The following is a 12,194-nucleotide window of genomic DNA, read 5'->3' as shown; positions in this document are numbered from 1 at the left end:
GTTCGAACCCGCCACCCTTGGTGTATGTGGCTGGCACTGTAACCACTATGCTACGGGCACCGAGCCAGTATTATCCTTATTAATACAGTATTTAGATTTGAATCCCTGCTCTGCATCTCGTGAGCTATGGGCTTCGGGTAAACTATTTAACTTCTCTGAGCCTTTGTTCTCTCTCTTGAGAAATGGCTATGGTGACACTACTTTCCTCAGTGGGCAGCTGTGAGGATTAAGGGAGTTAATTTTTATATAGTACTTACTTGGAACAGTGCCTGACCCCCCAGTAAGTATATATTAGGATAAAATAACTGAGAACCAGAAAACGAATGAGCCAGGACTCAGATCTGGACCTTCTGATGCCAAGTTCAGTGTCTGGCCCCCAAGCCCCAGGCATTTCTTTTTCTTTTCTTTTCTTTTTTTAAATTAAATCATAACTGTGTATATTAATTCATTTATGGGGTACAATGTTCTGATTTTATGTACAATTTGGAATGCTTACATCAAACTGGTTAACATAGCTTTCACCTCACTTACTTGTTGTGTTAAGACATTTATACTCTACTCTTTTTTTTTTTTTTTTTGGCTGGAGCTGGGTTTGAACCCGCCACCTCCGGCATATGGGACCAGCGCCCTACTCCTTGAGCCACAGGCGCTGCCCTCTACTCTTAATAGTTTTGACATGTACCCTTATATTGTGCAAATAGGTGAGGTCCTGCCAATTACCCTCCCTCCTCTGGGCCTCCCCCCTTCCCTCTCCTCTCTTTCCTCTTCCCTCCTTCATTCTTGACTATAGTTTTGTTTTATCATTCGTATGAAAGTGTGGGTGATTATATATTGGCTTCATAATAGTACTGAGTACATTGAATACTTTTTCTTCCATTCTTGAGATACTTTACTAAGAAGAATATGTTCCAGCTCCATCCATGTAAAAATAAAAGATGTAAAGTCTCCATCTTTTTTTTTTTTTTTTGAGACAGAGTCTCAAGCTGTCACCCTAGGTAGAGTGCTGTGGCATCACAGCTCACAGCAACCTCCAACTCTTAGGCTTAAGTGATTCTCTTGCTTCAGCCTCCCAAGTAGCTGGGACCACAAGTGCCCCACACAATGCCTGGCTATTTTTTTGTTGTTGTTGCAGCTGTCATTGTTGTTTTAGCTGGCCTGGACAGGGTTTGAACAGACCAGCCTCAGTGCATGTGGCTGGCGCCTTATCCACTGAGCTACAGGCACCACATCCCAAGTCTCCATCTTTTTTATGGCTGCATAATATTTCATGGCATACATATACCACAATTTGTTAGTCCATTCATGGGTTGATGGGCACTTGGGCTGTTTCCATTCTTTTCTTTTTTCCTGAGACAGAGTCTCACTTTGTCACCCTCAGTAGAGCACTGTGTTATCATAGCTCACAGCAACCTCACACTCTTGGGTTCAAGTGATTCTCTTTGTTATTTTTTTTTTTTTTGAGACAGAGCCTCAAGCTGTCACCCTCGGTAGAGTACTGTGTCATCACAGCTCACAGCAACCTCCAACTCCTGAGCTCAAGCGATTCTCCTGCCTCTGCCTCCCAAGTAGCTGGGACTACAGGCACCTGCCACAGTGCCCAGCTATTTTTTGGTTGTAGCCTTCATTGTTGGTGGGTGGGCCTGGGCTGGATTCGAACCCACCAGCTCAGGTGTATGTGGCTGGCGCTTAGCCGTTTGAGCCACAGGTGCCGAGCCAGGTTCAAGTGATTCTCATGCCTCAGCCTCCCAAGTAGCTGGGACCACAGGTGCCCATCACAATACCTACCTATTTCTAAAGATTGGATCTCACTCTTGCTCAGGCTGATCTTGAACTTCTGAGCTCAAGCAATCTACCCGGGGCCTCCCAGAGTGCTAGTATTACATGTGTGAGACACCACTCTATTCATTTTCATGACTATTACCATCTCTGCCTATTATCTGTACTTTATCTACCAATAACTATTTACTTGATATTTTTCTTTCTTTTAAAGACTTTTGTTAATTTTTAAAGATACTTTATATTATTGCATGCTTTAATATTCTATATATAACTTTGTTTAACATGCAATAAAATAAATGCGCACGATTTAAAAGTGTCCACGTACAACCTAAAATCAGCCCCTGTACTCTGAGGGTACATCTTATGAAAAGTATGGTATTTTTAAGTTTGTAAAAAAACCTCTGGGAACATTCTGTCTAGTGGCTTTTAAACCTTTTGACCATGACCCTAAGTAAGAAACACATTTTTTTCCACATACTTTATGTACAGTGGTGGTAAAGGGTGGTAGTCAAAACACAGATCCTGGAGACCAACTGCCTGAGTTGGGCCATTTCCTCTATGAAATGGGGATGACCATGATAGCATTTACCTCACAAGGTCATTTTGAGAATTAGTAGTTAATATGTATAAAACCCTAGTAAGTGCTCCGTAATTTTTTGCTGTTATCATAACCACAAGCACCTATCCTTAGACATACATAAATGAAACAATCTCCACACACACACAAATCTTCCTTGCATTACATGAGATGCACTATAATTTTTTTTTTTTTTCTGAGACAGAGTCTTACTATGTCACCCTTAGTAGAGTGCTGTGGCATCACAGCTCACAGCAACCTCAAACTCTTGGGCTCAAGCAATTCTCTTGCCTCAGCCTCCCAAGTAGCTGGGACTACAGGCACCCCCCTATAACACCTGACTATTTCTTTTATTTATTTATTTATTTATTTATTTATTCATTTTTCTTTTATTTTGTTTTACACCCGACTGTTTCTTTTCTTATTGCTTGCCATTGTTGTTTTAGCTGGCCCGGGCTGGGTTTGAACCCACCAGCCTCAGTGTATGTGGCCAGTGCCCTACCCACTGAGCTATGGGAGCCGCCCTCACTATGATATTTTATATTCTATTTTACTCTTTCCTTTCTCTCTCTTTCTTTCTTTCTTTCCTTCCTTCCATCCTTCCTTCCTTCCTTCTCTTTCTCTCTCTCTCTTTCTTTCTTTCTCTTCCTTTATTTCCTTTCTTTTTTTCCCCTTCCTTCCTTCCATTTTTTGAGACAGAGTGTCACTTAGTTGCCCTGGGGTTGAGTGCCATGGCATTATTGCTCACAGCAACCTCAAACTCTTGGGCTCAAATGGTCCTCTTGCCTCAGCCTCCTGAGGAGGTGGGACTACAAGCACCTACCACAATGCCCAGCTATTTTTAGAGACAGGGTCTAGCTCTTGCTCAGGCTTGAGTGGGTGTTCATTCAAGCAATCTACTTGCCTCAGCCTCCCAGAGTGCTAGGATTACAGGTGTGAGCCACTGAGCCCGGCCTAAAGCTAGTTCTGCCCAGCTAAGGACCACATGTCCCAGACTCCTTTGCACTTAGCTAGGGCCATGTAACTAGTTGTCATCAATGGAGTGTGACCAGAAGCGATGTTTCTGTTATTCTGGGCCAGGGCACTGCTGGGCCTCCTGGATGACTATGAGACAAAGATAAATAAACTTCTAACTTAAATTTTGGGTTTGCCTGTTATATCACCTAGTACTGCCAGAACAAACACAAGCTAATCAATCGCATGACCCTTACTGGGTCAAAATGGCAATTAAAAGACACGGGTCTAGTCTCTGGTTTTCCAAACATTTTTGAACTGTGGAGTCCTTTCATTAAATGATTCATTCAAAAGTCAAAATGGAGTGTCTCTGATTGAACCAGAGGTTGTAGGGTGAGGAGAGTCTGGTCCATTTGAACACAAGTGAACCCGGAGCATCTGTCCTGACTCTGTCCTTGTGTGACATCCGCTGGGCCAAGCGATTGTCATGCCTCCATTTCTCAGAAGACTAGATGCAGAGGCAGCAGAATGACCTGAATGAGGTCACAAACAGCCACCCAGGGCCACAGCCATCTCCCGGGGCAGGTCTGACATCTCCATTTCTATGCCTCCTATTTGCTCCTCCTTTGTAAAGAAGCCACACAGGCTCACAGCCATGAACCAGAGACCCCAGGCATCACAGGCAATAGAAGGCTTGTAACAAAGCCTCGTCCTGACTCTCCAGCCAGACAGTTGCATCCTGGGACCTCATTCATTTCAGTTGGTCTCACACCAGCCAAAAGGTGTGCAGTAGATGCTGTGATTTTCAACCCCATTTGACAAGTGGAGAGTTAAGGCACAAAAGACGGAGTAAATTTACTTGAGGTCACACAGAGACTAGCTGATCATCGAACCCAGGCAGCCTGACTCCAGAGTCTCAGCTCCTTGGATGCTATTATGAGGGATGACAGGTGCAGATGAAAGAAGGAACATTGGTGCCAGGCTAGATTTTAATCACCTATTTGCTGTGTAGTGCAGGGAAACTCATCTAACAACTCTGAATCTCAATTTCTTTCTTTATAAAATAACTTTGAGGGTTCTTTCTTTTTTTTTTGCAGTTTTTTGACCAGGGCTGGGTTTGAACCCACCACGTCTGGCATATGGATCCAGCGCCCTACCCCTTTGAGCCTCAGGAGCCACCAGGTTCTTTCTTTTTGTTTTAGAGACTGAGTCTCACTTTGTCACCCTTGGTAGAGTGCTGTGGCGTCACAGCTCACAGCAACCTCCAGCTTTTGGGCTTAAGCGATTCTCTTGCCTCAGCCTCCCGAGTAGCTGGGAATACAGGCGCCCGCCACAACGCCCAGCTACTTTTTTGTTGCAGTCTAGCCAGGGCTAGGTTTGAACTCACCACCCTTGGTACATGGGGCTGGCGCCCTATTCACTGAGCCACAGGGTTATTTCAAGAATTAACAGAGAGGAGACATATAACATAGCCAGCATCCAGCCCATCACATAGAAGAGTCTAAAATGGAAACAAATTTCTTTCCTCCTTATAGGCCCATCCTTATGCTAGAGGCAGTTAAGTCAGAAAAAATGGAAGGCACAGTTCCTGTACTTAAAACGCATCTCAGGATGCCTTTAGGAACAAGATAAATCATTCATGAAACAACCAGATGGGTCCCAAGATACCTACAATGAAGGACGGAATGAAATGTAGTCAAGTACAAGTGAAATCAGTGTGGTGTGTAGCCAGGCTCTAGGCCTTTGCATATGCTGTTCCCTCAACTGCAACACTCTTCTCTCGCTTCTTCCACTGACTCCTGCTAAATGTTCAGGTTTCAGCTTAGATATCCACACCTCCAGGTGAACAGCCCCTTGGCCTGTCCCCCTCCTCCCAAGTCCCTCTGAGTCCCTCAGTGCCCTGTTGAGCCACACCATGGCCCTCTGTCCTTGCTTGCTACTGGCTTGGTGTCTTCCCACCAAATTGGGTGCATCTGGGATCTGAAGCCAAGTTTTAACCTCACATGTTCCTCCAGCGCCTAGCAAAACATCTTGCACACCGTGAGCCCCCCGTAGACACCTAAGCAAACAAGGAATGAATGGATGCAGGAGGCTTCTGGGAGAAGAGGGAGACAGAATACACTCTGGGTGTTCATTTCCTCCCTTTCCTAAATGGGACAAAGTAAGGCGCTTCGCATATTCCAGATGACCTGGCTACCCAAAATACATAAGGAATTCAATCAAAAGTTACAGATTCTTATTACTCATGCCAGGAAATTCTGATTCACTGAGTCTGGAATGGAGCCCTTGAAATATGTTGGTTTAAGAAAGTTTTGCACAGGGGTGGCGCCTGTGGCTCAAGGAGTAGGGCCCCGGTCCCATATGCCAGAGATGGCGGGTTCAAACCCAGCCCCAGCCAATAACCAAAAAAAAGAAAATAGTGACTAAGAAAGTTTTGCACAGGCTTGGTGCCTGTGGCTCAAGCGGCTAAGGTGCCAGCTACATACACCTGAGCTGGTGGGTTCGAATCCAGCCTGGGCCTGCCAAACAATGATGCTGCAACCAAAGAAAACAGCCTGGCACTGTGGCGGGTGTCTGTAGTCCCAGCTACTTGGGAGGCTGAGGGAAGAGAATCGCTTGAGCCCAGGAGCTGGAGGTTCATGTGAGCTGTGATGCCACAGCACTCCACCCAGGGTGACAGCTTGAGGCTCTGTCTCAAAAAAAAAAAAAGTTTTGCATGGAGCCCATAAATGCATCAATGTAGAAAGTTATAATTTGGGATGAGTATATGCGCACAGTTGCCTTTTTTTTTTTTTGTGGAGACAGAGTTCTACCCTAGGCCCTGAGCAGAGGGCAATGGCATCGTAGTTCACTGCAACCTCAGACTCGGGCTGTGGGCATCCTGCTGCCTCAGCCTCCGAAGCTGCTGGGATTACAGGCACTCGCTGCAGCGTCCAGCTGGGTTTTTCCATTTTTTTCCCATGAGTGGGGGTCTCACTCTCACTCAGACAAGCCTCGAACTCCTGAGCTCAAGCAATCCTCCCTCCTCAGCCTCCCACGGTACTGGGATTACAGGCGTGAGCCACCGCGCCTGGCTGTAGAAAGTTATAATTTAATAAATAATAATAATAATAAAACCTGTACACAAGAAAGAAAGAAAGAAAGAAAGAAAATTAGTTAGTTTCGCACGGGCTCAGAGCTGACCACATACACCAGAAGGTGTTAGATTTGAACCCAGCCTGGACCTGCCAAACAACAATGACAACTACCCTGTTTCCCCGAAATAAGACAGTGTCTTATTTTAAGGTGTGCTCCCAAAGATGCGCTAGGTCTTATTTTCAGGGGACGTCTTATCTTTCCTGTAAGTAGGTCTTATTTTCGGAGGATGTCTTATTTTCAGGGAAACAGGGTATAACCAAAAAATAGCCGGGCATTGTGGCCGGCTCCTGTAGTCCCAGCTAATTGGGAGGCTGAGGCAAGAGTATCACTTTTTTTTTTTGTAGAGACAGAGTCTCACTTTATGGCCCTTGGTAGAGTGCCATGGCGTCACACAGCTCACAGCAACCTCCAACTCCTGGGCTTAAGAGATTCTCTTGCCTCAGGCTCCCGAGTAGCTGGGACTACAGGCGCCCGCCACAACACCCAGCTATTTTTTTTTTTGGTTGCAGTTTGGCCGGGGCCGGGTTTGAACCAGCCACCCTCGGTATATGGGGCCGGGGCCTTACCAACTGAGCCACAGGCGCCGCCCGCAAGAGTATCACTTAAGCCCAAGAGTTTGAGGTTGCTGTGAGTGAGTTGTGACACCACGGCACTCTACCAAGGACGACATAGTAAGACTCTGTTTCAAAAAAAAAAAAAAGAAAAGTTTCCCATGTGCAACTGAGTTTATGAACCACAGGGGCTGAAGACTGAATTGAGGTGAGAGGGGATGATGACAGGAGAGGGGAGGTGGGAAAGGAGTGGGCAGAGACTATACTTCAGGAATGAAGGGTGGGAACAGCCCTAGCCTTCCAGACACCGTCCCCTGTCCAACCCAACTTAGGCCCCCATCGGCCTTTCACAGGGACAAAGCCTATTATAGTTTGCATCACCTTTTCTCTTTCATTAGCTCATGGAATCTTTACAACAACCATCCATCATTTGATGGATTAAGAAATTGAGGAACAGGGAGCTGAAGCAAAGCACCACCTTCACAGAGTTTTAAGGGGGAAAGCTGCTGAACCAAACCACTGTGATGGCGGCCTCTGCTCTAGCCTGAGGTTGATGCTATTGCTCATAGGGACTAAGCCTCCATACCTGGGGAAAACGAGGCTCATCTAGCATGCAGAAACAGACACAGCACCATCCTGATGGAGAATTATTGGCCAGTGGCTAAGTCATCACTTGTTTCCTTGCTTGTCCTGTCCGGAGCTCTTGAAGGTGCTGTTAGCAATTCTAGGCCATCTCAGCTCACTCTATGTAATTCATCCATCCATCCATTCATCATTTAATCTACCTAACCACCAATCATATCACTCATCCATACGTCCTTCCCCTAACCATCCACCCATCCAACTACTTATTCACCCATGTATCACCTGCATCTTCATTTCTCTCCACCCTTCCTATCTATCTATTCATTAAGTCATCCGCCCATCTATTCACTTATTCTGGAAAAATTCACTTTCAGGTAAAACAAATAAGTACTCATTCATCCATTTGTCCCATCCATCTATCTTTCCATCTATTCCAACCATCCATCCATCCATCTACCCATCAATCTACCTACCAATCCACCCACCCAGACATCCATTCATCCATCCATCCATCCACCCATCAATCTACCTACCAATCCACCCACCAAGACATCCATTCATCCATCCATCCATCCACCCATCAATCCACCTACCAATCCACCCACCCAGACATCCATTAATCCATCCATCCATTCACCCATCAATCCACCTACCAATCCACCCATCCAGACATCCATCCATCTTCCCGTTCATTCATCCATTCAATTAACCTTCATCAAAATCTACATGGAGCAGCCTGTATGTATAACAAAAAGAATCAGGCAAATGTAGACCTTGCCTTCTAGGAGATTTGAGGTACTTACAGAATTGCAAACTACCAAAGAGCCAAAATAAATAACCCAGGGAAACTTACTGAAATGAAAACAAGGGTAGGAAAGTAATAAGGCCAGGAGTCAGGTTAGGACACAGATAAGCACACTGTAGTATCTTATCCGCACAGTCGCTCAGGGCAGCCCCAAATCTGTCTCTGAGCTAGATCCTGGCACTCAAAAAAAAAAAAAAAATTACTGCAACACAAGAGTCATAAAATACACAAGTGTGGTGGACACTTCCCTGCAGCTGCTCTGGCTCATCAATAACACGCTGGTGTTTCGTGTGTGCTGGGGTACACTTGTCTTTCTGGAGACGTTATTGGCTGGCACGACTGATGGGAGATGCTACTGGCATCTAGTGAGTAGAGGCTACAGATGCTGTTTAATATCCCACAATGCCAGGACAACCCCCACAATAGAGAATTATCCACGCCAACATGTCCATGGTGCTGAGGTTAACAGCCCTTCGACTATGCCAAAGCCTCAGTTTTGTGTGGAGTCATAGTGTGCCAGACCCCAAGAGAAAAATCACCAATCTAGGCCAGACTTGACTTTCTCATTTTTTTCCCTTGAACTTGGGAAATCTGCTGGGAGGTTTCAGGGATACAAGAAACAGGTGCATTGAGGAAAACCCCTTCTCCTCCTGTCTCCAGTTTCAGATGCTTAAGTACAGATGTGATGCCTGGTGCTAGGACAGACACCATGGGTCGTAAAGGAACAAACACAAGGACCACAAGCCAACGCCATGAAGAGAGGAGGGAAGGGAAGAGATGGATGTGGGCGATACTGATGACCATTGTCTAGAGCTCTTTCCAAGCCCCTCCTCGAATGCTTACAGGGCATTTCTTCCATGCCAGTCACACAGCATGAGGCATTGTGAGACAAGTGAGGAGAGCAAACTACCGATGTCCCAGACCTTCCGAGTTTACAGCCTGGTGCAGGGAGACACAGACACCCCAATTCATACCAACAACTATCTGATCAGAACAATGGCGAGAAGGACGAAGTCGAATCCAGGGTGCCCTGGAAGCACCAGAATCTGAGGAAGGCCAAGTCCACACCAAGAGCAGCTCTTTAGACACAGTCCTGCTCAGGTCCAAGACAGTAAAACAACAGAGGGGTTTTCCTGTGTGCTTACTGCGTCGCCACCGGTCCACACCCTGCGGGGATTCCTCCTAGGGGTCCTCACCACCATGGTGCCCTCCACTCCCTCTAACTCATGCTCTGCGCCGTGCCGCGTCCCTTACCCAGCAACTCACTTCTGCCATTGTCATCTCAGGAGACAGTTATTGCCATCCCATTCAAGAACCCCATGAGAGGATTTGTTTTATCAGAAAGTGAGTTTCTTCCGGAGCCTCCCAACAGACTTCACTAGCTCACATTATAGGTGAAATATATGAGTTCTGGAGGGTGATAGTGACTTATAGGGCCACATAGCTTAAAAAAGGAATAAAAGGGGGAGGTAGCAGTTCTAAGATGCTAACCCAGTCTTATTTTGTCTAGAAAACAAGGCATTTTAGGCCCTATCACACATACTACTACAGCTAATGTCCCACTGTCCCAGCACAAATGTCCTTTTTTGTTGCCGTGTGCTGCAAATCTGGTCACTGCAGCCCTTCTTCTCTGCTCAGCCACATCTCCAGCCTGGACCAGAGAGTCCTCATCAGCTACACTGCAGCAGGTCTAGAGTCAGATGATTTAAAAAAAAAAAAATCTTAATCATCCTGAACAAGAATGAGACTCTGTCTCTAAAACTAGCTGGGCGTTGTAGTGGGTGCCTGTAATCCCAGCTACTTGGGAGGCTGAGGCAAGAGGATCACTTGCACCCAAGAGTGTGAGGTTGCTGTGAGCTATGACGCCACAGTACTCTACTGAGAGCAACAGAGTGAGACTCCGTCTCAAAAAAAAAAAAAAAAAAAAAAAGAAAGAAAAAATAATCCTGAGCCTTAGTTTTCTCTTCTCCCCTTGTAGTTGACAATATGATTTATCTCAGACACAGTGGTTATGAGAATTGAATGAACTAATGGGTAAAGAGCATCCACCATCCGTCCAACCAGCCATTTCAACAATTGCTGAAGGCTTGCTAGGGGCCGAGATGGAGGAACAAGGGCGCCCTACCAGGTGCAGCGACCTGGAGACAGTGAGAGGCTGTCAGGTCAAATCACCATCGTGTTATCCCCTGAGAGGGACTCTGTGGGGCCTCCTGCTCCAGGACCTGGACTGTCCTTCTGCGGGAGCTGCCTGTCCAGTCCCTTTGAGAGGGGCAGGGTCTTCCTCTGGCTACAGGCTCAGCCAAGTTGTGCTTGGTGTCTTTATACCAGGTCTTATAGATTAAAGGATGCCTCGCCCTTTAGCTCTGCTATCTCCTCTAATCCCCCCCTTCTCGGAGAGATAGGTTCTGTTGTTATCTCCATTTTACAGAAGAGGAAATAGGTTCAGAGAGGGGAAGTGTCTTGCCCAAGGTCACACAGCTGGTGTGTGCGAAGGGTCCTCCAGAAGTTTGGTTGTTCAGCCTCTGCTACTTCCAGGATATCTAATCCTGCTTAATGGTGGGGCAAAGCAAAAAAGATCTCCCAGACCAGAGTCAGGAGGCCAGTCCCCGGTTCTGTCATGCACTGGCCATCTGTCTTCAGCTATCCATGACATGAGGTAATATTTATGAGTCGCTGGTGTCGAGGACTTTACACTTTTGGTCCCCTTTAGCTGTCCACAGTGACCCTAAGACACATCCAAGTGATGTCTCTACTTCAGAAGGAAAGCCACAGAGACAAAGAAATGTTGACAAATTTGACTCAAGTCACAGAACTAGAACTGAGAGCTATTGGATTCCAGAGGCCAAGCTCCTTACATGCGTGCGATTTTAATACATTTTTAAAATGCACCTCATTTTTGTAAGAATCCAGAAAAGGCAAAACAAACATCCTCTTGAATCTCCTTCCTCACAAACAAAAGTGTCACCAGCTTCTAACAAAAGTGTCACCAGCTTCTTTGTGTCTTCCACAAATTTGCTATGCAAATATAAAACACATATGTACATATATACATCGATTTCCGCTTTGTCGGAAACTAAACACGTTCCGTCAGCTTATTGTTTTCACCTCGCGTAACTTGGAGGTTCTTCCTTCTCGGCAGACAGTTGAGAAGAAAGAGACTTCCATCTACAGTCTTCCAGTCAACAAGAGTATGGCATTCCAGAGTAAAGATGCGGCTACTTTATTTACCTCCTCCCTCTGCTGAGGGACAAGCTGGGGTCACCCCAAGTAGCACAGCCCTTCTCTGTCAGTAACACACTTTCCTGGCCTTGCGTCTGAGTTACACACATTCAGTCTCATTTTCCAACGCCCTGTGCTGTGCGGCCCTTTCTACAGGTGTGGAGGGACCCGGCCAATGGTCTGAAGGCATTTACCTGCTTGGGTCCCCTCCTGGGGTAGACCAGGAACCAGCTACATGACCCAGGCCCAGCAAGACTCTTTGTGGACCTCAGTTTGCCCCTCAGCAAAGCTGGGAGATGCTTCTGCAACCCCACACTCTGTGGAATTCTGGAAAGACCCCTGAGCTGCATAGAAAAGCCTCAGGGCAGGCCGGCAAAGTGAGCCAAGCCCCTGCCCTGGGGCAGAGCTCCTCTCAACACTTCCCACACTGAACAGGCCCAGCCTGAGCTCAGCCAGCCAGCCACAGGCCTGGGAGTGGAGAGGAGACCCTGGAAGGGCTTTGGGACCATCAGAAACACACAGGGAGCCGTCCTGTGGCCTCTCAAACCTGATCCTCGTCGTGCTGTGTACAGTCCTCCCCTGTCCG

The 12,194-nt window shown here is 46.6% G+C and overlaps 1 protein-coding gene and 1 long non-coding RNA gene across 3 annotated transcripts in view; one reads left to right on the top strand and one right to left on the bottom strand.

The window, feature by feature from the left end:
* The window catches only part of LOC128573568 (uncharacterized), a 34,199-nt gene extending 22,020 nt beyond the window's left edge, over positions 1-12,179 (top strand). Inside the window, exon 5 of the long non-coding RNA XR_008376481.1 lies at positions 9,050-12,179. This is a non-coding gene — a long non-coding RNA (uncharacterized LOC128573568). The remainder of the gene's footprint in view (positions 1-9,049) is intronic.
* Positions 1-12,194, bottom strand: part of HNF4A (hepatocyte nuclear factor 4 alpha) — a 68,567-nt gene that overhangs the window by 56,204 nt on the left and 169 nt on the right. The window lies entirely within an intron of this gene.

The sequence above is a fragment of the Nycticebus coucang genome, chromosome 21, assembly GCF_027406575.1.
Source record: "Nycticebus coucang isolate mNycCou1 chromosome 21, mNycCou1.pri, whole genome shotgun sequence".
In the NCBI taxonomy this organism is placed as follows: Eukaryota; Metazoa; Chordata; class Mammalia; order Primates; family Lorisidae; genus Nycticebus; species Nycticebus coucang.
Note: the sequence above shows the minus strand (reverse complement) of the source record. Positions and strands in the feature narration are given on the sequence as shown.